At 37.7% G+C, this 24218-nt stretch overlaps 1 protein-coding gene across 3 annotated transcripts in view; it reads left to right on the top strand.

Annotated features, from left to right (window-relative positions):
- Positions 1-24218, top strand: part of NKAIN3 (sodium/potassium transporting ATPase interacting 3) — a 571670-nt gene that overhangs the window by 76270 nt on the left and 471182 nt on the right. The window lies entirely within an intron of this gene.

The following is a 24218-nucleotide window of genomic DNA, read 5'->3' as shown; positions in this document are numbered from 1 at the left end:
TGTGAGCATATTGCTTCCCTACATTGAGACAGGCTGGGACCTGGGACCTTTGCTACAGTGGCTACAGTGCTTGCACCTAGACAGACATCTCCGTGAGCAATAAAATACGAAGAAACTATAAGGGGCCAAAAATAACTGCATGCATGCACAGTTGGGGTATTATGGACAGTAAGATAGAAAAAACTGAAAACAAACAAAAACACCTGCTGCTTATGAAGAGCCAAGAGTGAAAGCAGGGTGTTGGGAGCAGAAGCAGACAGCTATGCATGCCCCCTGTCTGTCTTCCTGGACACAGAGGCTTGTATCTCTGACTCCCATCTCTGCCAGGTCTCATCCCACTGCATAATAATCTGTGATTCACAGGCAGTCATGTTAGCACAAATCCGTGTGACTGATGCACAGTGAGGCCAAACAAACAGAAATGCCGGATTTGGGAGCAGAGAAAGGTTTATTGCAGGGCTCTTCATGGACACAGGTGGATCATGCCCCCCAAATATCTGAAACTCCCCAAACCAAAATTGCAAAGGCAAGGCGAGGGAGGGGTGTGGTTGGTTGTTGCAAACTTCTTGGTGCAGGAATCCTTTGTGCTTATAGCTTCCCACAGAGGTCAGGTCACAGTGTTACTGTAAACCTCCAACAAGATACATGTTATACTTTAGAGAGGAAGAGTAGAAGATATGGGGGAAGGACCTGCCCATTGAAGGCCCCATAGCATCCTGCTTGGTTCCAGTCTCTCCACTGATTGATAAACTCCTTGAAGGTGGAAACCAGCCCTCAGGTGCCTGGTGCTATCAGCACAGCATCTGGCATAAAATAGACAGTAAATGTGTGTGAAATGACTGAATGGCGAGGAGCATTGCATTCAAACAATCTGCTTTTTTTTCTGAAGTATACCATCCAAAGAAGAAAGCACTGGGCTTAGGAAGTCTTCGTTCTGCTTTAAGAGTTGGGAAAGCTTGAATAATTCTTTCCCGTCAGCTCTAGGAAGGAGTTTGATTTTTATCCTGGTTGAGCTGGACAGTGAGTTAATGAGTATTAGGGGCAGATATCTCCCAACTGGACTTATAACAACTAGTTTAAAGCTGGGAGGACCCATAGGTTACTGTGTATCTTGTCTTTGTCTGTGAAAGGCCAATTACACAATGCTTTGCAAGAGTTCTTTTCGAATGTAAAAAAAAAAAAAAAAAATCCCTTTATTTCTTGTGTAACTCTGGCTTCAGATATGATTCAGCTGTCTTCTCTCAGAGGAGGCTCTTTGAAGTTAGGGGGACTCCCCAGCTGGATGACCAGGGCACAAACATGCTCTGACTGATCATGATATGAATTTGAAGGGAACAATTAAGGAGTTATTTCCATTTTGATTCTAAGAGAAAGCCTTTTTACTTCAATGCCTTTCAACCTGCCTGCCTTCCTTCTGAAACTTCAATGGAACCTCATGTCAGAGCTGTTACAAAGGCTTTGAAAGGGGAACGTGTGAAATTATAATGCCTCAGAAATAAGAAAATGTTTCTCAGTCCATTACATTCTTAACCCCTTGTTTCTGCCTAACAGACTTTGTTAAGGGTCAGTAGGAGTTTATTTATTTATCTTTTTAAACAGTGTGTGCTTTAGGCTTCCAGGGGAAGGTATTATTTTTCTCTGCATACCCATTGTTCGCAAGTGACTGGTTTGGTGTATTCTGAGTTTATATTTTGAGTAAAAACAAAAACTCATCATCAGAAAGAATTTAGCATACACCAAACTGACACCAAAAATTTCAAAGCTTCCAGTTAAGGAGACTACACACGAACATTTGAAATTTGGGGTGACTTTCTCACCTAAACTAATGAATAACATAACCTCTGTGTAATGGCTTGCAATTTACAAGGAACATTTCCATACACTTTCATTTTTCATCATAATGATTCAGTGATAGGTAGTAATATCCTTTTGTTCTGTGTATAAGGAGATGGAGACTGAGAAGATTAGATGATTTAAGGGTGCCTACTAAACTCTGCTGGAGCTACATTGTGAACCTAGGTCTCTCGTCACAAACCTCTGCTGCATCTATTTCATACGACATGGTGTTTCTCTATTTGTGTCTATTTCTATGTGAAAAGTTTTTCTTGAAGTTTACGAGATGGTTTTTGAAAATGCACAAGCTAATACTCCTAAAAATAGTTGCAGGTTTCCCATTACACTAGTATAGAAATATGTCATTTTATTATCAACTTTTCCCCTAAGAAATAAATTTTTTATTGTGTAAAAAAGCTAGCGCTACCCATCTCTAAAGGATATCTCTTTCAAGTACTTATTGGCATTTTTGAATTCATGGTTCGTTTCACCTTTTTATGACTCCAGAAATTAAATGATTCTTGGCTGTACATCAAAAGATTATCATGTAGTTATTATTTATTTTTATAGCTCAGGTGAATCTGATACTAACTCATTATAGTGAGTGTCCCACTGGCCAAATGAACACAGTCTGGAAATATGACATGCATTTTTAATAATAATAAGGCAATAATTCTACATTCCGCATAGGTGTACTGGGGGCAACTTAAGGGAGGTTTAATGTCACTTAAGAAATACTTTGACGCCCTTACAGAAATCCTGTGATAGTCACATATATCTCATCTTTTCCTGAAATCAGGTGTAAACAACCACTTGGGAAGAAGACTTACTAAGCATTAGCTTGATGTATCATTTTTCTTCACTGTACATGTTATCATTCAGTAAAAATAAGCAGCATAAACTTTTCTCCCATATTTAGAGTGATTGGCATTCTGAAGTATTGATAGACACAAATGTACATCATTAAATGCTTTGCCTATGCTTTGGCCTCAAGTATCATTATTTGAAAGTATTTAGAATGAGTAACTAAAAGCCATAGAAAATTTCCAAATCCCGTTTCAGAGAATAATTACAGTTATCCATCACCAAACTGCTGGCAAGTAATAGCATTGCCTCCTTGGATTTTGACCCCATTTTATGGCTCTGGCCATTCTAGGTGTAAGGTCTATGTGCCATTAAGTGGATTTGAAAGGCCAGGAGAACTGGAGGCCAGGAATCCTCCAGCCTTGTGACTTCAAGAATCAGTATGAAAAAGAGCATTGGCACAACATGGAGAACTAGCCTGAATATTTGGAATTTATATGTGCCAGGCCATGTGAAGATTATTACCCAGTACTGATAAATTTCCAAAAGAGGTCTTGCATCTTATTAGTGGTATTTGGAACGGATATATAAATTCTACTCACTGCCTCCTGCTGGAAGAGACGACATGAGTCCTCCAGGGCTGTAGTAACAAAGTGCCACCAGTCACGTATCTTAGAATAACAAATTTATTCTCTCACAGTTCTGGAAGCTGGAAGTTGGCAAGGCCATGTTCTTTCGGAAGGTTCTAGGGGAGGATTTCTTCTTTGCTTTGGATGGCTGCTGGTAGTCCCTGGCATCCCTTGTCTTAAAGAGGACTCACTCCAGTTTCTTTCTGCCTCCATCTTCACACAACCTTCTCCCCTGTAGGTCTGAGCTCATGTTTCCCCCTTATCAGGACACCAGTCACTGGATTAGAGCCCACCCTAATTCAGTATGACTTCACCTAAATTCGATTACATTTGCAAAGACCCTACTTGTCAGTAAGGTCAGATTCCTAAGTTCTGGGAGTTTGGACTTACGCATGTCTTTTGGGGAGACACAAGTCCACCCATAGCAGCGACCATCAATTTCCAAACCCAATAACTTTGAAGGGATGGTGTGTTGGAAATATAATTGTGTGTATTTAGTACCAATAGGAAACATGTGTTTATTCTCTATTGCTGTATAACAAACCACTTCAAAATGTAGTGCCTTAAAACCACAAACAATTTCATTGTATCTTGGGATTCTGTGGGTCAAAACTTGGGCAGGGTTGGGAGGGGAAGTTCTTCTCCATGTGGCTTCCATGGTGCCATGTAGCTCCTGGCTCTTCTGGAGGGTCAAGGAGGGCCTAATTCAGAGCCAGAAGTCTGGGGCTTCAGGACCATTTCACATACTTCCTTGAGCAGCCTACTTGGAGGGCTTACCTGGTAACGAGGGGCTCCAAGAGGAAATAACCCAAGAGATAGGAACACAGAACTTTCAGTTTCTTAAGGGCCAGTCCTCAAATTGGCACAGTATCTCTTCCACCATATTCATTGGCTGGTATAGTTACAGAGCATCCCAAGGTTGAAGGGTCTAAATTTTAGGGTATTTGAAGAAATGATGCAAAGAAGCATTTTTATCCAGTGGAAAGAAGTTATCAAGCTCGTCGTAAGATTCACAGAGGCCTTCTTTCCTGGCAGAGAGGGTTGAGTACAACCTTTAAGGTTCTTAGAAGACCTATTAGGTTTGCCCTCAAAATTTATGAGGTCTCAACAAAGAAACCCCCAGGAGCTTATTTATTTACCCCACAGCCTGTTTTACAGGCAATAGCCTGGATTTAACCTTTGTCCTGAGGCCATTTCTGATTTTGTGAGTCTACTGCTAGGAAAGACTGGGGTGAGAAACAATTTCATTTTCCTACCCAGGCAGCCCTGGCTCCTTTGTATTTCCTGTAAATCCTGCTCACAAACACAACAATTCCTTCTTTAGTTTATCTTTCTTCTCATATTTTACCCACAGTAAGTAGAAGCCAGTTGGCACTTTCTCTGTTCTGCCTGTTATTTTTCTCTGCCAGATTCACGAATTCATTAAGTTTCTTTTCCATTTTCTTCATTATCACATGCAACACTAATGCCCAAATTTTCTGCCAATACAGTAAAATAGCCCATATTCTCCTGCCTCTAGTAATGTATTTTCTTTGTTTGGTTTTGTGTGTGTGTATGTGTGTGTGTTTTTCCAGTAAAGTATTTCTTTGTCCCTCAAGGCTCCAGCAATAGTCTTTTCAAGGCTCTGGCAGCTTTTACTAACACTCTGAAAGTCTTTCTTTCCACTCACATTCTCCTAGAAGCCCTTCCAGCTTCTATCCACTGCCTGATTCCAAGGCCATTGACACATGTTGCAGGCAGGTTTTATACAATAACAGCATACTTCTAGATAGTGAATTATGTTCCAATTTCCTACTGTTGTACAAACATCCATCCTAAAACAAGTGGCTTAAAACAACAACCATTTTATTATACTCCATGATTTTTGTAGATTAAAAATACAGGCAGAGTGATTCTTCTGCTCTGTGTGGTGTCTTCTGCAGGCCTTTGGAGGTGTCTGGAATGGCCTAGAGTGGGATAAATGAACTTGTTATTGTTAAGGGCCAGAGAGTAAATATTTTTGGCTTTGTGGGGCATTATTTGTTATTACAACTACTCAGCTCCTCTGCTGAAATGCACAAGTAGTTACAGACATTATGAAAATAAATGGCCATAGTCCATGTTCTGGGAGCATTTCATTTACAAAATCAGGTGGCTGTGTTGTGGGTCATGGTTTGGTAGCACCTGGTCTGTAATATCCAAGAACGCTCCCTACACATGCCTTTTCCTTTCATGAAGGTGGCATGAAGGGAGGGCTCAGCTTCTTCCCATCTCTAGGTAGGTGTAAGGCCTTTTTCCATGGTTTCTCCAATAAGGGAGTCCCATTTCTTTCGTGGAAGCTTGGGCTCTAAGAGTGAGTGTTCCAAGAGGCAGGAAGTGGGAACAACTAAGCCTCGTAAGGTTTTGGTTAAGGAAATGGACACCATTCCTTGTTTCTGCTGTTTTCATTGCTCAGCACAATCGTAGATCTCCCCTCCCAGGTTGAAAGGGAAAAGACATGACCTCCAATGGAGAGTCTTAATGGAAAGGGTGTCAGATACCTTGTGACCATCTTTTTTTTTATTATTTAACTGAAGTATAGTTGATTTACAATGTCGTACTAGTTTCTGGTGTACAGCAAAATGATTCATATATATATATTTTTTTCTTTTTCAGATTATTTGCATTATAGATTGTTATAGGGTATTGATTATAGTTCCCTGTGGTATACAGTAGGTCCTTGTTGCATATCTGTTTATGTATAGTAGTATGTATCTATTAATCCCATACTCCTAAATTACTACCCTCCTTCCCATTTGGTAACTATAAGTTTGTTTTCTATGTCTGTGAGTCTGTTTCTCTTTTGTAAATAAATTCATTTGTATCATATTTTAGATTCCCACGTGTAAGTGAAATATATTACATAATTGTCTTTCCTCTGATTATCTTCACTTGGTATGATAATCTTTAGCTCTATCCATGTTGCTGCAAATGGCATTATTTCATTCTTTGTTATGGCTGAGTAACATTCCATTACACACACACACACATACACACACACACACACACCCCACATCTTTATCCATTCATCTATCAATGGACATTTAGGCTCTTTCCATGTCTTGGCTATTGTAAATAGTGCTGCTGTGAACACTGGGGTGCATGTATCATTTAGAGTTTTCACCTTAACAGTTATATGCCCAGGAGTGGGGTTTCTGGATCATATGATAATTTTATTTTTATTTCTTTAAGGAACCTCCATCCTGTTTTCCATAGTGGCTGCACCAATTTGCACTCCCTTGTGGCCATCTTTAATCCAACACAATGCATGACCTTAATTCAGTTCACTAATGAATAAGACGTATTCCCACCCTCAAGGTACTTAAATTACAGTTGGAAACAGATATGACAACAATCATCTAATCTGAAATATAAGACAGAATGAAATATATCAAGGACAGGAACAAATAAAGTGAATACTGTAGGGGAGGATAAAGTTTTCCTTGACCCTCCAGAATCCTTGGCTGGATCTGAATATTAAACTGACAAAAACAGACCAACAGGAAGAAAGCATCCAAATTTGCTTAATATGAGTTTTATATGACACAAGAGCCTTTATAAGAAAATGAAGACCCCAAAGCACTAGTTAGACCTGAATATATTTTTATTTTTATTCTTTTAGGGTTTTTTTGTTTGTTTGTTTGTTTATCTTTTTAAGGCTATACCTGTGCCACACGGAGGTTCTCAGGCTAGAGGTTGAATTGGAGCTGCGGCTGCTGGCCTATGCCGCAGCCACAGCAATGCCAGATCTGAGCCCATGTCTGCGACCTACACCACAGCTCATGGCCACACCAGATCCTTAACCCACTGAGCGAGGCCAGGGATCAAACCTACAAACCTCATGGTTCCTAGTCGGATTCGTTTCCGCTGCGCCACGATGGGAACTCCTAGAGCTGAATGTTTTTGTGCTGGGTTTATGAAGAGTGGGCAGGCATGTACAGATAGATCAGGGAGTATGCGGTTTATGTAGTAAATGGGGGTAAGTCAGCAAAGCCTGTTTGTCAGGATAAGATGCTTCTTCCTGGTGTAAGGAGGGTGCCTCTCACATGAGGGTTTTAGGACATGTTTAAGGGGAAGGTGGGGGGAAGGTCACAGTGATTATCTGCTTCAGTATTTTGCACAGTCTTTCAGTTTAATGTGCCGAGATGCCATGCTTAATGTGCCAAGGTGCCATGTTTTGGGGTAAAGTCCCTAAACCCCACCATTACCTTTATAGGCATATAAAAAATCTGAATATATGCATATGTTTGACAAGTTGTCACTAGCTCTTATTTCTATCTCTTTTATCATCAGCTATACTGGTTTTCAACTTGTGTGTAACTGCAAGCTATCATTTCCATGGTAACCCAGAATAAACATGTGCATACGCACACACACACACGTGTGCAAACATGCACACATATTCAAAGACAAAACTAAAACAAATTCCGTCAAATAGTAGTTACCCTACATCTGTGCAGTGTACTTTGATCTTTTCCATTCTTTTCTATTTTTTCTATCGTGTTTAATTTTTAGAAATTCTGGTCATTGTTCACTGAATTAATTTCACAACTGCAGTTTAGTTTCATAAACTGCAGTTGAAGAGTAGTTGTCTAAGGACAAAGAATCTTGTGGGCCATGATTGCACAATAACTTCCTGTTAAAAACTTACTTTTTTACAGGAAGAACTGGGAATTGATTTAACAGGGGAATATGAAAGAACCTTTCACACCAATTCTTTGCCCATTGGCTTCTCTGACAAAAGATTTGCCCAGTATCTTTGGATATATGTTATTTGATTCTCTGCCAATGATATGTCTGCTAAATTTGAGCTGTTCTAATGCGACATTAGTTTGAAGGAGCCATAAAACCTTGGTAACTTTGGTAGGTTGTGAAAATAGGATCATGTCCTTGTGGAAGTCATTATATTTTATGCTAAGAAAACTTTATAATCTTTCTAAGTTGTATAGAAGCTATATATTTATGTTAAGAATTTGATATAGAGAAATATATGGGGAAAAAAGGGTTTACTTGTGCTTGAAATGCAACAGCAAGCATGACAGCACAAATCTGCCATACATTCTTCAAGGACAGATAGAAAAAAAAGTTGTCAGACAAAAATGTGAGTTGTGGGGTTCCTGTTGTGGCTCAGTGGGTTAAAAACCTAACACAGTGTCTCTGAGGATGTGGGTTTGATCCCTGTCCTTGCTTAGTGGGTTAAGGATCCAGCGTTGTGTGAGCTGTGGAGTGGACTGCGGATGTGACTTGGATCTAGTGTTGCTGTGGCTGTGGTGTAGGCCAGCAGCTGCAGCTCTAATTCGACCCCTAGCTGCTGGGGAACTTCCATATGCTGCAGGTGCAGCCCTAAAAAAGGAAAAAAAGAAAGAAAGAAAAATGGTTGTGAGTTGTGATGAATGCTATGAAAGGAACACACATATGCTGAAATCCAGAATATTGGGGTCAGCTCTTGACAGAGTGGTCGGGGGTGGAGAGTGGGCTCAGAGCAGGTGGCAACTAAGAGAATAAAGGATGATAAGGATATTCCTGTGATTAGACCAGAGGGAAGAGCGTTTCAGAGAGTGAGGAGGGGCTCCATGCAGGGATGTGATTGCTGTGTTTGGGGACCCCAGAATGAGTGAAGCCTAGTGAGTCAGGCCTGGGAGTTGTATGAGATGAGAGGCAAAGGGAGGTGGATAGGAGCCCATCCAGCAGGGCCTCAAAAGAGTGTGGATTTCTTTTCCTTTGCGCAATAGCAAGCTATGTAGTTATTGCTGCAGGAGAGGGCAAGGTCCAATTTATGTTTTTTGTTCGTCGTTTGTTTGGGGGGTTTTTTTGGCCTCACCCACAACACATGGAAGTAGTGGGGCCAGGGATCAAACCCACACCAAAGTTGTGACCTGCACCACAGCTGCAGCAATGCAGGATCCTTAACCCACTGCGCCACAGGGGAACAGATTTCCCAGTTTATGTTCTAAGAAGCTCTGGTTGACTGCTGTGAAAAGATTGACTTGGAGATGGGCAAAGTGAAGACACTGACCTTATTCCTTTTGAACGATTTCCACTCCACCCTTCTGGGTTCCTGACAAAGGACATCCCCCAATGTAATGAAAGTCAGATTAACAGGAGAAAAGTAAACAAAAGTTTAATGACATGTATTCCTTCTGTCTATATGGGAAAACTGAGTAACCCCCTGAAATGGCCCAAGCCATCACCTTAAGTACCCCCTTCAGCTAAAGACAAAATTGTTTTGGGGTGACCAGTTATATGAAGTTTATATGAAATTATCAGGAAAAGCATGGTCAACAAGTGTTGGTTATTATGCATATTTGTCACTGCCTTCTCCACTAAGAAGAGCTTACAGAGATTTAGTCATTTTTTTTTCTTCCTGGTACAGAGAGGGAGACACCCTTACAAATAGGTATTTCCTTTATAAATGTAAATATCTCTTTTAAAAGGGTAACTTCAACATTGTTTTTAGAACCTCTCCTGTGTCTGCTGTTTCTTAAAAATAATTAGCTTAATATAATCCTTATGCCAAAGAGGCATATTTGGGGGTGGCAGTTTCTCCTACCTTTCAGTCCTGCACTTGAAACTTTAGATTCAGAATCCAGAAGCTGAGCTGCTCCATCTCTTTGAAGCGGTCTCTTAAGACTGAGTTAAGTTGAGTTAAACAATTATGTCATATTTCAGGAGGCAGTGATGCAGGTGAGCTCTCAAAGTTGGGCCTATAAGTTGCTAGCTATGAGGTATTTAATGAGGTATTTTTATGGAAACCAAAGAAAAATAAAGGTTAATGATTAGAGCAGGGTCTGTCTGATTCCTAAGGTCAGCCAGATGAAGGTTTTCAGCTTTCTAGATGTTGGAGTCTAAGTATCTTTTATAGTTTGAATGTCTCTAATGATGTCAATGCGTGTTTAGATAAACTTTCTGAGTTGCCCATACAGCAAAAAAGCATGGAGATTGTCCACACAAAATCTACCATTGTAAATTCTCTGAAGTTTATATTAAGTTGTTCACATTCATTTGCAAGGTTTTGGGGAAAAGGGCAGTGTTTGTTCCTAGTGATTCCAGGTCAAAAGAATGAGAGAAAATTAGAAACATTAGGTTGGAGTGTTTTAGCCAGATTATTTGAGGAAGCTAGAAGAATTCAGTATTCAATCCAGTGATGGGAAAAATAACAAAACCTCAAAGATAATGAATAGGACTAGAATCTGACATCCATGAAGGTATGTTATAGTTTCTACTGAAACATAATTTTTCTCTCTACAATCACCCCTATTTATACCATAGATAATTACAATAATTCTAATTTATTTTCAAACTAAGTCTAGTTGCAGTAAACTTGGCCTATCATTTACATAAATACACCAAAAATGATTGATTATATAGGCTCTTTTAAATCTGCTTTGTTAGGACTTTTCATAAAGAATCAGATTGGACTTAATAAGCCTTGAAGACAAGCCAAGAACTCACCGTTAAACTTCACCTCCAGTATTTATAGATTGGGTACATTTCTCTCTTCTCGAGGTCCCCCAGATACCCTGAAGTTTCTGAGCCTGCCAGGAGGTGACCTTCCTTATTCACATGACAAGGCTGCTGGAAGCCCTCTAAGCAAGGTGTCAATCTCTTTCTTCTTCCAAGGAGCTTCATTGGCTACATAGAATCAATTTTAGTTCCTTAAATTTGTCTGACTATATCTGACTCTATGTGTATCATTCTCAATTATGACATTTTGTCAAAGCCATGGAAATATAATCAGTGTTTCCAACTTAGTTCAGTCCTGTTATAAGAAGAACAGACTCTTATTTACCATATACCAAAAAACTATATTGTAGAGTTCCCCCATGGCGTAGTGGGTTAAGGGTCTTACTGCGGAGACGCAGGTGCATTCCTCCTGGTCTGGCACAGTGGGTTAAAGGATCTGGTGTTGCTGCAGCTGTGGTGCAGGTCGCAGCTGTGGCTCAGATTCAATCCCTGGCCTGGGTGCAGCCATAAAATTAAACAAACAAACAAAAAATCCCCACTATATTTCCATGATAATAAGAATACTTACTAAGAGTTTCCAAATTCTGAGGGATCAAGTAGGGAGGAGAATTGTCTCATCTTTGTTTAAAAGGATATACTTTATCAAATTACCGTTAAGTGGTAGCTTAAGAGAAAAGATTTTCTTAAATCAGGAAAATCAAAACATTAAAGGACCAGCAGTTTTCCAAACAAAAAATTCATAAAAATTATAGTCATCCTCATGAACTTGTTCAGTCCCATGTAATTAATTCTTCTTGATCTTGATCTTTTTAGCAGTGTTATGAATCCAGTTTTTCCTTTGAGTTCTGTAAATTCTTACCCAGTTCAATGGTATTATCTTAAAGTTATCACAAGCCTGTACTTGTCTGAGTCCTTTCCATGAATCTCTCTAAAGATCTCTCTCTGTTATTTAAGTCAAAGAGACTTAAAAATGGCCATGGTTAAAGGTCTAATGAGAGTTCTTTATAATGCTATTGACAAGGAAATTGGTTATTTCTGTAACATATAACGTTTTAAGATAATAACTACAAGTTACAACATTATACCAGGACATAGATTTCTTGGGATGTTACACAGATTATTAGAGCACTAACACATACTTATAAAAACACAACTGAGGAAGGCTTAGTAGTATTTGTTATTTGACAATACTTCCTATGTAATTTAACATATCAAATAAACCTAATTCATTTAGCATCCGTCTTTCATAAGGAGAGAGAACAAATCTTTTGCGATGTTCCAGGCACCTTCTGGAAAAAACTCAAGTTAACTCAAGGTAAAAAGACTTCGTTGAGAATCTGACTTTGAGAAGTTTATTAAAAAATATCAAAGGTTTTGGACACTTTCCTAAATAAGATCACAGATTCTTATGAAGCAGTACTTAATTAATCTATTTAACTAATGTGACAAAAGATTTTAAATACAGGAAGTTACATAGTTATGAGCAAAAATTAGCTCTTAATATTGAGAAGACTCAGGTTTTTTTTTGTTTGTTTGTTTGTTTTAAGAGATCTAAGGCTTTTAAAGGCATCATGAAGCATGGGAAGTTATTTTGATAAGACGCAAAATCTTTGCTTCGTAGGCAGATTACTTAAAAGATTAAGAAAAATCCTTCATAATTGCTTATCAAGAGTAGACTAATAATCCAATAAAACTTTGTCTTTTTAGCAGATGAAAGAAAATTTCAATTCCAGTTTTACTCAAGTACTCTATTGCTATTGAGGCTTTTTTTTTTTTTTTTTGTCTTTTTGTCTTTTTGTCTTTTCAGGGCCGCACCCCTGGCATATGGGAGGTTCCCAGGCTAGGGGTCCAATCGGAGCTACAGCTGCCAGCCTACACCACAGCCATAGAAAGGCCAGGTCCAAGCCACGTCTGCAACCTACACCACAGCTCATGGTTACACCGGATCCTTAACCCACTGAGCTAGGCCAGGGATCAAACCGCAACCTCATGGTTCCTAGTCAGATTCGTTTCCACTGCACTAGGACAGGAACTCCTATTGAGGCTTATTTTAAAAATCTTTATAATAACAATTCAAGTTTAGCCAGCTTGATTATACAAGGTAAAATTCTTTTTTTTCTTTCTCTCTCTTCCATTTTGTTCTTTATTCTCCTTTCCGCTTCTGAAATAACCAGTTTTACCTTAGGAAAAATTTACTTTCTCTTTTCTTAACAAAAATGCATCCCCATGTCTCAAACATTTTCTTAGCCAGAAATACATTCTACTTTCCTTGCAAGGAGAATTGTTTTCCTTATTATTTCTAGTAGCTTTAATTACATGTATTAGATTTCTTAATCCTTAAAAACCTTAATTTCTTGTGAAAAACTAACAAGCAAGCAAGTGTAAACTATTGCACCAGCAAGTTTATTTATATTGGCAAATTTATGATCACCTATCACAATTTCTAGAAGCGTATGCTTCCTCATTACATAATTTTTCAGTGTGGCATAAGATATGTTTACCAAAAACCCCAAATATCTTAAGTTCCTCTACAATAAGAAGCCAAAATAGATAACCTATATTCAGTAATTAATGCCCAATATTTTATTTTATTTGGAAATGATCTAGATATTCAATGATTCAATGATTGATTGATTCAGCAATTCAAATCCAATGAATTTCCCATCATTTAACTTACCAAAGTCTAAAGTTTCAAGTTACCAAAGAGATTTGGGAAACCTATTTTTAAGTAAACATACCATAAATCATATAATTATTGCCAAACAGTCTTATCCCATTTATATCTGTCTAAATCACTTGCTCTCATGAACTATGTGTAGACTACTCACAAAAATGTTATGAGACATTAGACAAAGTAAGCTGTCATACCGAGCTGTTTTTTTTTTTCCAACAAATTTTGTAACAGCATGAACTTATCACTAGTAAACCCAGGTACCATAAAAGTTATATATCTACATTATTTTTTACTTTGTATATATACCTATTTTAATTAGACCAAGAAACTTAAATTGGTTTTTATTTACCAAGGTTAACCTCAGATTATGTTAACTTGAAAAGGATTTAGGTTAGTTTCTATGCGTCTGAGGATTTTGGAATACCCAATACATGTAAGGGCTTTTTCCTTGAAAATAAGCAAGTAGCACTCTTTTACAAATTAGCTTTGGCAATCCCACGTGGAGATCACATATTTAAAACATACCTAATACAGAAACACATAAAGATACAGTTAGAGACCTTAAAACTTTCATTCCAAAATTTTAGCTATGAGTCAGGTACAGTAGTACAGAACTCACTAGTTTATAAAAGAACAATTGGGTGGGGGAAAAAACTGTAATTGCAATGTGTACATCTAAGGATAACCTGACCCCCTTGCTGTACAGTGGGAAAATAAAATTAAAAAAAAATTAATTTAAAAAAAAAGAACAATTGGATACAAAATTTGTATCTGGCAGTTGGAAAAAGTTAAGTTTACCTGCTCAGATTGCTAAAGTTTTTTAATATTTTTGGAGAAGACTTTTAAGATTTTGTATTTGTCCAATTTCCAAATAATTTATTTATTTTCCTTCTGATGAGAATCATTTCCCTACAGTTTACATTTCAAAGGAAGGCTCTAAAGTCCTAGAGAAGAGAAGGTAGAAATTTTACATCTCAAAGGCAGAGGGAAAGTATTCAGTTTTTCTCCAAGAAGTTTTGGGGCATATTTGCCTATTATCAGAGGTCTTAGGTAATTATTAAAATTTTCTTTTTCTTAAGTGTAGGGAAATTCTGTTTCCACTGTCCTGATCTTTGACAATATCTACAAGAATTTTGAGATGAGTAGGAGAGGTTTTAAGATTGGCAAGGACAGGTGGACTTTTAATTGATTCTAGAGCTGCATTTCTGGTTTTATAGAGATTCACAAGACAAAGACAGTAGTTTCCAATTCTCCAAAGAACTGGATAGCAGCCTGAATGATAAAGAGGCTTACCCTCTCATCCAACTACATTTTCAGTTTGCTTCTTTATATCAGGGAGAAGACGTCCAACTAAAATGGAAATCAAGGGACCTATTTTCTAGAGCTTCAGGGTTTTTAATGCATTATGCACTTGGGCTGTTTAAGGTATTTAACAAAAGCTTTCAGATGCTTTTCTTTGCCCTGAGTTTACAATCCAACCTTGAACCAAACTCCCATATGGAAGAAAACTTGTGCTATTGCTTCCATCAGTCCCTACTCATCGGCCTTCAGTTGTTCCAGTTACTTCTCGTTTTTAGGAGGGCCTGGGAGAAATTCCAATCATCTGCTTTTTTCTGTGAAGTAGATTTTCTGAAGGGAGCCCTCTGGCTTGTCTGACAAGTATACTCCTGGGTGGAAAGAAAACTTAACAGCCAATCTGGGTCCCTGTGAGCAGTGATGGAACAGCCACTGATCTTTCTAACTCTCCTCTAAATTTAGTAAGATCTGAAAATGGAGGGAAAACAGGCTTTGTGATTTTGTCTTGTTAAGGGAGGCCCCGAGGCTAATGGGCTTACTCCTCATGTCCTTTTTCCATTTCATCATTCCATAGGACAATTGTTTAGGATGAGAGCTCTCTACATTTTTTTTGTTGTTGTTGTTCAAATATTGAAGTGTTTCCAATTAAAAGGCTCCATCGTCTATCCATGACAACAGGATTGTCACTTCAATGATGACTCAAATCAGTCAGCCTTTTTATGGCTTAACTGTGGGTGCAAAGTCATCCCAAAAGAGGGTGCAGATGAAAATGTCCTTATAAGATCCAGAAAGTACACTCCCAAAGTTATCCTCAGAATGCAAAACCTTCTTTGCCACAGAGCGTAAGAACGGTGTTGTAAACATGGTGTTTCTGGGATCCCACAAGAGCGTGAGATGCTTCCATTCACAGACCCACTAATCTGTGACACTGGGCAGGCACTCCTGGAACAGATCCTTTCCAGCGCTAATGAGGCAATGAAGGTTGAGACGACAGAAGCCCCTTATGGATCAGGACTCTTAATGACATGCTCCCCTGAGAGCTGGCATGGCTATACAAAGAAAATGCTGCTGCGTGGATCCACAGCCTATTCAGCTGTCTGCCAGATGCATGGCAGTCCATGCGTCCTCCAGCTGGCAGAGATCAGAAAGAATATTCCCTGAGGTCACAAAGCTAAGCTCCCATGACACAGAGCAAGACAAAAGGAAAACCTCATGAGATCAGTATGGTGCTCCACCTTATGATAAATGACACAAAAGACAGAGGCAAAAGAAAATAATGACCGTCTCCTGGGAAAAGAGGATCAATGGAAACAAAAGTACTCATAACAAAAATCTTTACCAAAGTCACTATACTGTATACCCAAGGAACTAGTCCACACAAATATTTTAACCTGCTAACCTAATTTGGAAAGCAAGAGACAAGATAAAAGCTTTACCTTCCGCTCTGAAAGGATCTGACCCACCTCCTTTAATAACATCTGCAGCTAAAAACAACAGAAGATATGGATTTGGGCAGGGGAGGATGCCAGTTACCTGAAAAGCACAGTAAATAGTGATAAGATTGCTGTGCAGACTTGTCATTGCTTCCTCATTGATAAGAGTTCACAGAAATGTCCTATTCTTGGTACACAGAGACATCCCTACAAATGGAGGTTTCCCTTCTAAATGTAAATATGTAAATGTAACTGCTACTCACTTTTTAGAACTTCTCCCATGTTTGCTGTTTCTTAAAAGTAACCACCTCAAAATAATCCCTATGCCAAAGAGGCACATTTTGGGGTGTCATAGTTTGCCCTCCTTCACTGCCCATTAAAAGTAATTCCATTTTTCTTTATCTGGAAATTGCAGCATCTATTTTGGTGCTATTAGATTATCTTTGGAACTACTGTTGGCTATAGTAAGATTTCTGTATTGTTTAATTTAGAAATCACAGGACATATAGACAGCTCACTTATTATCTGTTAATCTGAACCTTTTAAAGACAAAAAGTGGCAGCTGGAACTTTGAAATATTTGTGTTTGCTTATTAATTCAATAGGGATTGTTTCGTAGGTACCATGGTAGATCCTGTCCCTTATTTAAAGCACATAATTTGATTCCAAATATGTTTGCAGTACTAATTTTACGACAAAGAGAAGATGATGTGAATCCTCATACCGTGGGCTTCTGGGTCGGGATGGCATGTTAACAAGAATGGAAAGTCTAATGAAATTAATCCTACAAATAATAGAACTTGTAAGGTAATCTAATTGCAATCCTCGTTGTATTGACTAAGAAGCAGAAAGAGGTCATGGAGCTATCTGGTCACTGCCTCCATCAAGGTAGAGCATTGAAGGCAAATTACTTGAACTGCAGTGGATTAAATCTCCAAAAATTACCTTTACTCAAGTACAGTTCAATAGAATACCTTTAACCTTTTATCCAGAGCTTTCACGTTTTCTAAAGAAGAGTCTAACTTGCTGCCTTTTTATAAAAAGGTCCACAGGAAAAATTCTCTCTAAAATTTGGAGCTAGGAAACAAAACAAAACAAAACAAAAAATTGCAACTGCTTCCCTTGTCAAGAATTATTGGATTTTCCTTTAGCAATAGTGTCCTATGAGGTTCATTTTGTTTCCCTTTTAACTGTGTGCCCAGGACCCTTAGTTAGGTGGAATGGGTTAAGGGAATTTTCTCGTTTTACTCTATACTGTTTACAGATTTCTTGTTTAAACCTTTTATATTTTTATTTGTTTTTTTTTGTTTTTTTGTTTTGTTTTCTTTTTTTTTTGGTATGCAAGCTTTTATTGCAAGTCACGCCACAAATCCCTTTTAAAAGCTATTAACTATAAATTGTTTAGAGGAGTTCCCCTGTGGTACAGTGGATTAAGAATCTGACTGTAGTATCATGGGTTGCTGCAGAGGTGCAGGTTTGAATCTGGCCAGGGCGGTGGGTTAAAGGATCTAGTGTTGATGCAGCTATGGTGTAGTTTGCAGCTGTGGTTCAGATTCAGTCCCCAGCCCAGGAACTTCCATATGCCACAGGTGTGGCCATAAAAAAATTAATAAAATTTAAAAATTAGTTATTTAGAAATAAATGCTTAACAACAAAGTCAAGACTCCAATTCAGGTCTTCCAACTCTCAATCCAAATTTTATTGCATTCTATCATTATTGGGAGACCATTCATATCCCTATATTTTCCCAATATAGAAAAATAGTTTCCAATATTTATGTAAATGGACGATATGAAGCAAAAGAGTCTGCCTCTCCCCCCTCTCTATAGTTGTGGTATGAATTTCAAAATTTCAAAATTTAATAATCACTTCTCACAACAGCTCAACTCAAAAGCGGAAAAAAAAAAAGACAGTGAAGAAACATTTTGCTTGCTTGCCTTGGAAAATTGGAAATATTTTATTGACACTCAGAACTGTTAGCATCTTATATAAATGCCTATATAGTAATAATAAACTTTGGGACGTATTTGAGTTTTCTTATGAATACAGCTTATGTCGACAAAGATCAATGCAGTAGAAACCTTTTAAATCAAGCTTTTTTCTCTGTAACAAAAAATGCTTGGTTTCCTGCTTCCTGAGTCCATGAATGCATTTTCACCCTCACCTGGTCTCATGCTTCTGGGCATCAGGTGGCCTCTCCTTTGGGGAAGCCTGAGACTTCTACATAAAGAAACTCCTAGCTCTTGATGTTTCTCTTCTGGGGACACTGAATGAGAGGGCCGCTTTTTCATTGATGTGCTGAATGCGAGAGGGTTATCACAGCAGCCACAGCCAGGTTGGCACAGCTGCCCGCACTCTTTATAACAGTCTCTGAAAAGAATACATTAATAACGTCAAAAGGTGCATTAGGCCATCCATCACCGGAAGAGCTGCCCTTGAGAGGTTAAGATATGGTCTCTTAGAATCCAGTGGGAGTCATGGTAGATGTTACAAAGATGGAGCAAGGCAGACTTTAATGTAACTGCTAATGTTCCAGTAAGAGACATTTGGAGGAGAAATTGAGAATATACCTGTAGAAAACAAATCTGGTGAGAACTCAGAGTGGAAAATACAAGCACAGGATGTTATTTTTGATTTCTAGCTATGGTGTATTGTATTTCCTTTATTATCATTATCATTGCAGAGTACAGATAACATTAGTTATTGTTAATCCTTTAGAAAATAATTTTGCAACTCGCACAGGGGTACAAAATTTCAGTGACAGACAAATCCTAGTTTTATGATGTGACTCCTGGACTACCCTGGGCAACTTACTTAATCTCACTTTGCCTTACTGCTTCACCTGCAAAATGGGGTTAATAATGGTGCCTGCTGTTTGAGATTGTTTTAAGGATTGATGGAACTAGTATTTGTGAGTCACACAGAGTGCTGCCTGGCATAGAGATAGCATTATTTAAATAGTTACTATTTTTATTTATATTAGCATCTTTACTCAGATGACATATTATTTTCTTGATAAAACATTACTCTCTCATTTATACATGTAAACCTACTACTATAATTTTTTCTTCTGAGACCAAAGTTTTTTCAGCTCCATTTTCTGCCCTGGGAGCCAGGGCAGATTTGAGAATCACTCAGAAACAGACTGTCGCAGCACTGGGTGGTCAGAAGTCCAGACACTTGAGTCCTAGCACCTCCCAGAGCATCCTCTCACTTTTCTCTTTGACCAAAGCTTCTTCCCCTAGATTCAGAGGGTAAGTGTCTTTTGAGCTATCTGTTTACTTCCACACCATCTAACCCAGAGTTTCTTGACTTTTTTTTTTTCTGTCCAAAAACTATTTTGGAAGTCTTTTGAAACCAGAAAATTGCTTCTCAGAATAGTAATTTTAAATGCATACAGTGAACCACAGTGGATTACAAAGGAAATCACAGAAACCAAAATAGCTTTATCAACATGTTCTTAAGATGTGAATATTGTGCTTCTTTATTAACACATTCAACAATAAGACCTATCGGTGGTTCTCATAACTCCATAATTTCCAGGTGATGATGAGCATGAATGATGTTTGACATATCTACAATAATTATAATGCGAAGTAAAATGAAAATATTTGTGATTTTTATTTGTGGTGACAGAGTCACAGATACTGCTGATACTACTGTAGTTTGTTGCCTACACTGAATAATTGAAGGTAGTGAAAAATTTCAATTAGATGTTAGTGAAAATCAAAATATATTGTTTTCTCATCTAAGATGACAGACTCTTTAAAATTCCATCCAAGACCATTCGGTGGATGCCAATTAAGAACTCCTATTCTAATCCAGATTGAACCAATACCCATCTCCTTCTGATCTTGGAGAAGGAAGGCAAGAAGGGCCTTCTGCGTCAGCACCCTGACCCAGGCTGTCCCTGTCCCTGTCCCTGTATCAGTGCAGGGTCCTTGGGCCTCATCATCTCAGTACTACCCCCATCCCCACCCCTTTCTGCCCTAAGCACTTTTCTAGAACTTTGGCTTCCTCTCTACCATTACATTTATTCTTTCTTTTATTTCTTTTTTAAAAAATTGAGATCTATTGGACATATAACACTGTGGAAGTTTAAAGTGTAACACAGGTTGATGCAATATACTTATATATTGCAGTATGATTACTACTAACACCTGCATCATGTGCAGATGTCATAATTATCATTTCTCCTGTGTGGTGAGAACATTTAAGATCTAGTATCTCAGCAATCTTCAAGTATATATCACCAAAAGGGTAACTGTACTCTATTAGATTCACAGAACTTTCTTGGAATTTTGAAAGAAAATTTTGAAATTTCCTTTGTTCTGCTAACTTCGAGCCTAGTTTTTTCTTCTTTTTCTAGTTCATTGAGTATACCATTGGGTTGTTAATTTGAGAGTTTTCTTTTTTTTAATATAATTTACTGCTATAAAGTCTTCTCTGAAAACTGCTTTTACAGTATCCCATAGGTTTTGGTATGCTGTGGTTCCATTTTTACTTTTTTTTTCAAGAAATATTTTGATTTTCCTTTGACCTGTTGGTTTTCAGGAGTGTATTGTTTGGTTTACACATATGTATATATGTTTCCAGCTTTCCTCAGGTTGATTTTTAGTTTACTCAGGATGATTTTAAGTTTTTAGATACTTGGTATGACATCAGTCTTCTTACATGTTCCTTGTGGACTTAAGATTGTATGTTTGATACTGGTGGTTTGAATGTTCTATTTGTCTGTTAGGTTGATTTTGTTTAAAGTCTGATTCAAGTTCAACATTGTCCTGTTGATTTTCTGTATGAATGATCTATTCAGTACTGAAAGTACAATATTGAAACCTCTTTCTATTATTGTGGTGTGCTCTCTTCTTTCTCCCTTCAACTCTGTTAGTATATGATTACCATATTTAGGTCCTCCAACCTGAGTGCATATACATTTACAATTGTTACAGATTCTTAGGGCATTGACCCCTTTTTCATTCTATAATGACCTTCTTTTCTTGTGTTACCATTTTTGGCTTAAAAATCTTTTTTTTTTTTTTCTTCCTGATAAGTATATAGCTATCCCAACTCTTTTTTGGTTTCCATTTGGGTGGAATATCTTTTTACATCCACTCACTTTGAGCCTCTGTGTGGCCTTAAAGCTGAACTGAGTCTTTTGTAGGCAACATATAGTTGGGTCTGGAGTTTTTTGTTTTTAAAAAATCTATTCCATTACTCTGACTTTTGATTGGAAAATCCATTCCTTTTAAATTCAGAGTAATTATTGATATATTAGGACTTACTAATGCCATCTTCTTTGTTGCTTTCTGGCTGTTTTGTAGTTTCATTCTTTATTTCCTTCTTGCTGCAAACCTTTGTGGCTTGGTGATTTTTCGTCATTGCACGCTCTGATTTCCTTTCCTTTATCTTTTCACATAATTTGTATTAATGCCTTGTTGTCACATAGAACATTTTCTTGTTCAACAAATGTTTAAAAACATATATTTAGTGTACTCTGCATAGGAACTAGCCTTTTGAAAGTGAATGCAAAATTGCTGTAGTATAGAGTTCACATTATGATTCTTTATAGATGATCATGGGAGTGATTATGTTCAATGTATACTTAGTACTCCAGTGTTGCTTAATATTTTTAAAGTTAATGTTACTGATAGGGATTTTTAGCAAATCCTTTAACATAAGAAAAATCTTAAAAAGTTTTTTCATCTTGATATGAAAGTATGGATTGATTTTTGAGATTCAGAAGTAAATGTGAAAGCCAGGCTGTGTGTGAAGCGTGTCAGAATGGCTTCTAGAGAATTATTATCCTTGAGTTGGATCTTGATGGACTCCCTGAAAACCAAATAGAGCACTTTTTGAGATGAGTTTATAGGCATGTTGAATATTGAGTAGACCAATCTCTATGACTTCTACTTAATACCCATTGATGTAAATGGCAAATTTACTATACATAAGCACATTATTTGCTTATGAACATTTATGTACATGTATTATACATAAGTGCATAGCATGCACCATATTTCTAACTGTCTGTATTTTGAATTACTGTTACCACAACAATGCTCATGTTTGTGGTATTTCAAAGTTCTCCACACAGGTGGGAAGAATCATTAAAAGGCATTTTAAAATAAGCAATGAGATCCTGCTGTGTAGCACTGGGAACTATGTTTAGTCACCTGTGATGGAGCATGATAATGTGAGAAAATAGCATGGGTCACCATGCTGTACAATAGAAAAAAAAATTGTATTGGGAAAATAACAATTAAAAAAAATAAGAGAAAAAAATTCATTAGATAATCCTCTGCCTTGGAACATTTTTTTAGCTAGAAAGTTTAACATTTATATGTAAGCTTTTAATAGATAATAATGTATTATATTTTCTCTTCTCTATACTTCGCTTTTCTTATCAGTTGGCAGTGGGGAGGGCTGAACCTTATGATCTAATCAGCACTTTATAGCTCTAATTGCTATATTTTTTTAATCCTGCAACTCAGTTGCCTATGTGTGTTGACTGAAGTCAGTTTTCCAGTTTGTTAAACAGGTAGAATGCCACTGTTAAAACAGAGAAATCGGAATTGTGTAGTGTAACATAATAGGCATTAAGATATGAAGTTTCAATGATTTTTAAACCTTATTCAATGCTAACTAACTTGCATTAAATGATCTTTAATGTAATTAATCACATGTACATTTCAAAGGCTTTAAAATTATATACTGTTTAGACACTAAGGGCCAGTATGTGATTGGGGTGGTCCTGGGTCCCAGGAGGATCAAACACACAAGAAAACCAGTGGACCTATCTAGGAGAGGAAGCAGATCTGGCTTGGTTACAAGGCTCTTGAAGTACCTGAAAGAGTTGCGGAGGATGTCGCCTCAAAGGCAATTCCATCTGGAAGACAACTGTTCAGTCCATTCCAGTCTCAAAGGGTCAACCTAGAAATACCAGGATCCTCTCTGGTTGGATCCTTGTTCCATACCCACCTCCCACTTCTCCCAGGATCCAAAGCTATACTCACCCTCACTTTTCTTACTCCTTTGAGGTTTTGAGTTGTGTTCTGGCAAAGAGTCTACTTTTCTTGACAAGTTAATATTTACATATAATTTTGTGTGGCCCCAGTATATCACCCATGTAACCCTTGTGCATAGCTTGTAGGAATGTAAAATGGTTTAGCAGCTATGGAAAACAGTGCATTGACTCCTCAAAAGAATTAAACATAAAATCGCCATATAGCAATTATACTTTTGGGTATTTACCGAAAGAATGGAAAGTGAGGCCTCCAAGAGATAGTTGTACACCTATGATCATGGCAGCATTATCATGATAGCCAAGAGGTAGAAACAACCCATATATCCACTGACATGAATGGATAAACAAAGTGAGGCATACACCTACAATGGTATATTAGAAAATTTTCCTTAAAGAGGAGTGAAATTCCGACACATGTTGCAACATGGATAAACTTGAAGAAGTTCTGCCAAAATGAAATTCGCTGTGCATGAAGGAGCATATACTGTTTTATTCGACTTATATGAAGTCCCTAGGGTAGTCAAATTCATAGAGACAAAGTAGAATGGGGGTCACCAGAGGCTGGGGGGAGAGAGGAGAATGGGAAGTTATTATTTTATAGGGGCAGAGTTTCAGTTTGGGAAGGTGAAAAAGTTCTGGAGATGAACATGGTGATAGTTGCATAACAATGTCAGTGTACTTGATGCCACTGAACTGTACACTTAAAAATGGTTAAAAGGTAAATTTTATGTCATATATATTTTGTTTGTTTTTTAAAGATTTAGGCGGTTTTAGATTTACAACGAAATTGAGAAGTTAGACTTCCCATATACTCCAACCCCCACATTTTCCTAGTCTCTTCCATTATTAATATTATTTACCAGGATGGTACAATTTTTAACAAAGATAAACTCACGTTATAAAAAACCAAAGTCTGTGGTTACTTTAGGGTTCACTCTTGGCATTGTACATTCTATGGATTTGCACAAATGCGCAATGACCTCTATCCATCATTATAATATCCTGAGAGTATCTATGCCCTAAAAACCCTCTATGGTCTGCCTA

This window comes from Sus scrofa, chromosome 4 (genome assembly GCF_054392235.1).
Source record: "Sus scrofa isolate SSC_HxYL_T2T_F1_AM1 chromosome 4, Sscrofa_HxYL_maternal_Yorkshire_Landrace_v2.0, whole genome shotgun sequence".
NCBI classification, from domain to species: domain Eukaryota; kingdom Metazoa; phylum Chordata; class Mammalia; order Artiodactyla; family Suidae; genus Sus; species Sus scrofa.
This window is presented reverse-complemented; position numbering and strand designations above follow the sequence as displayed.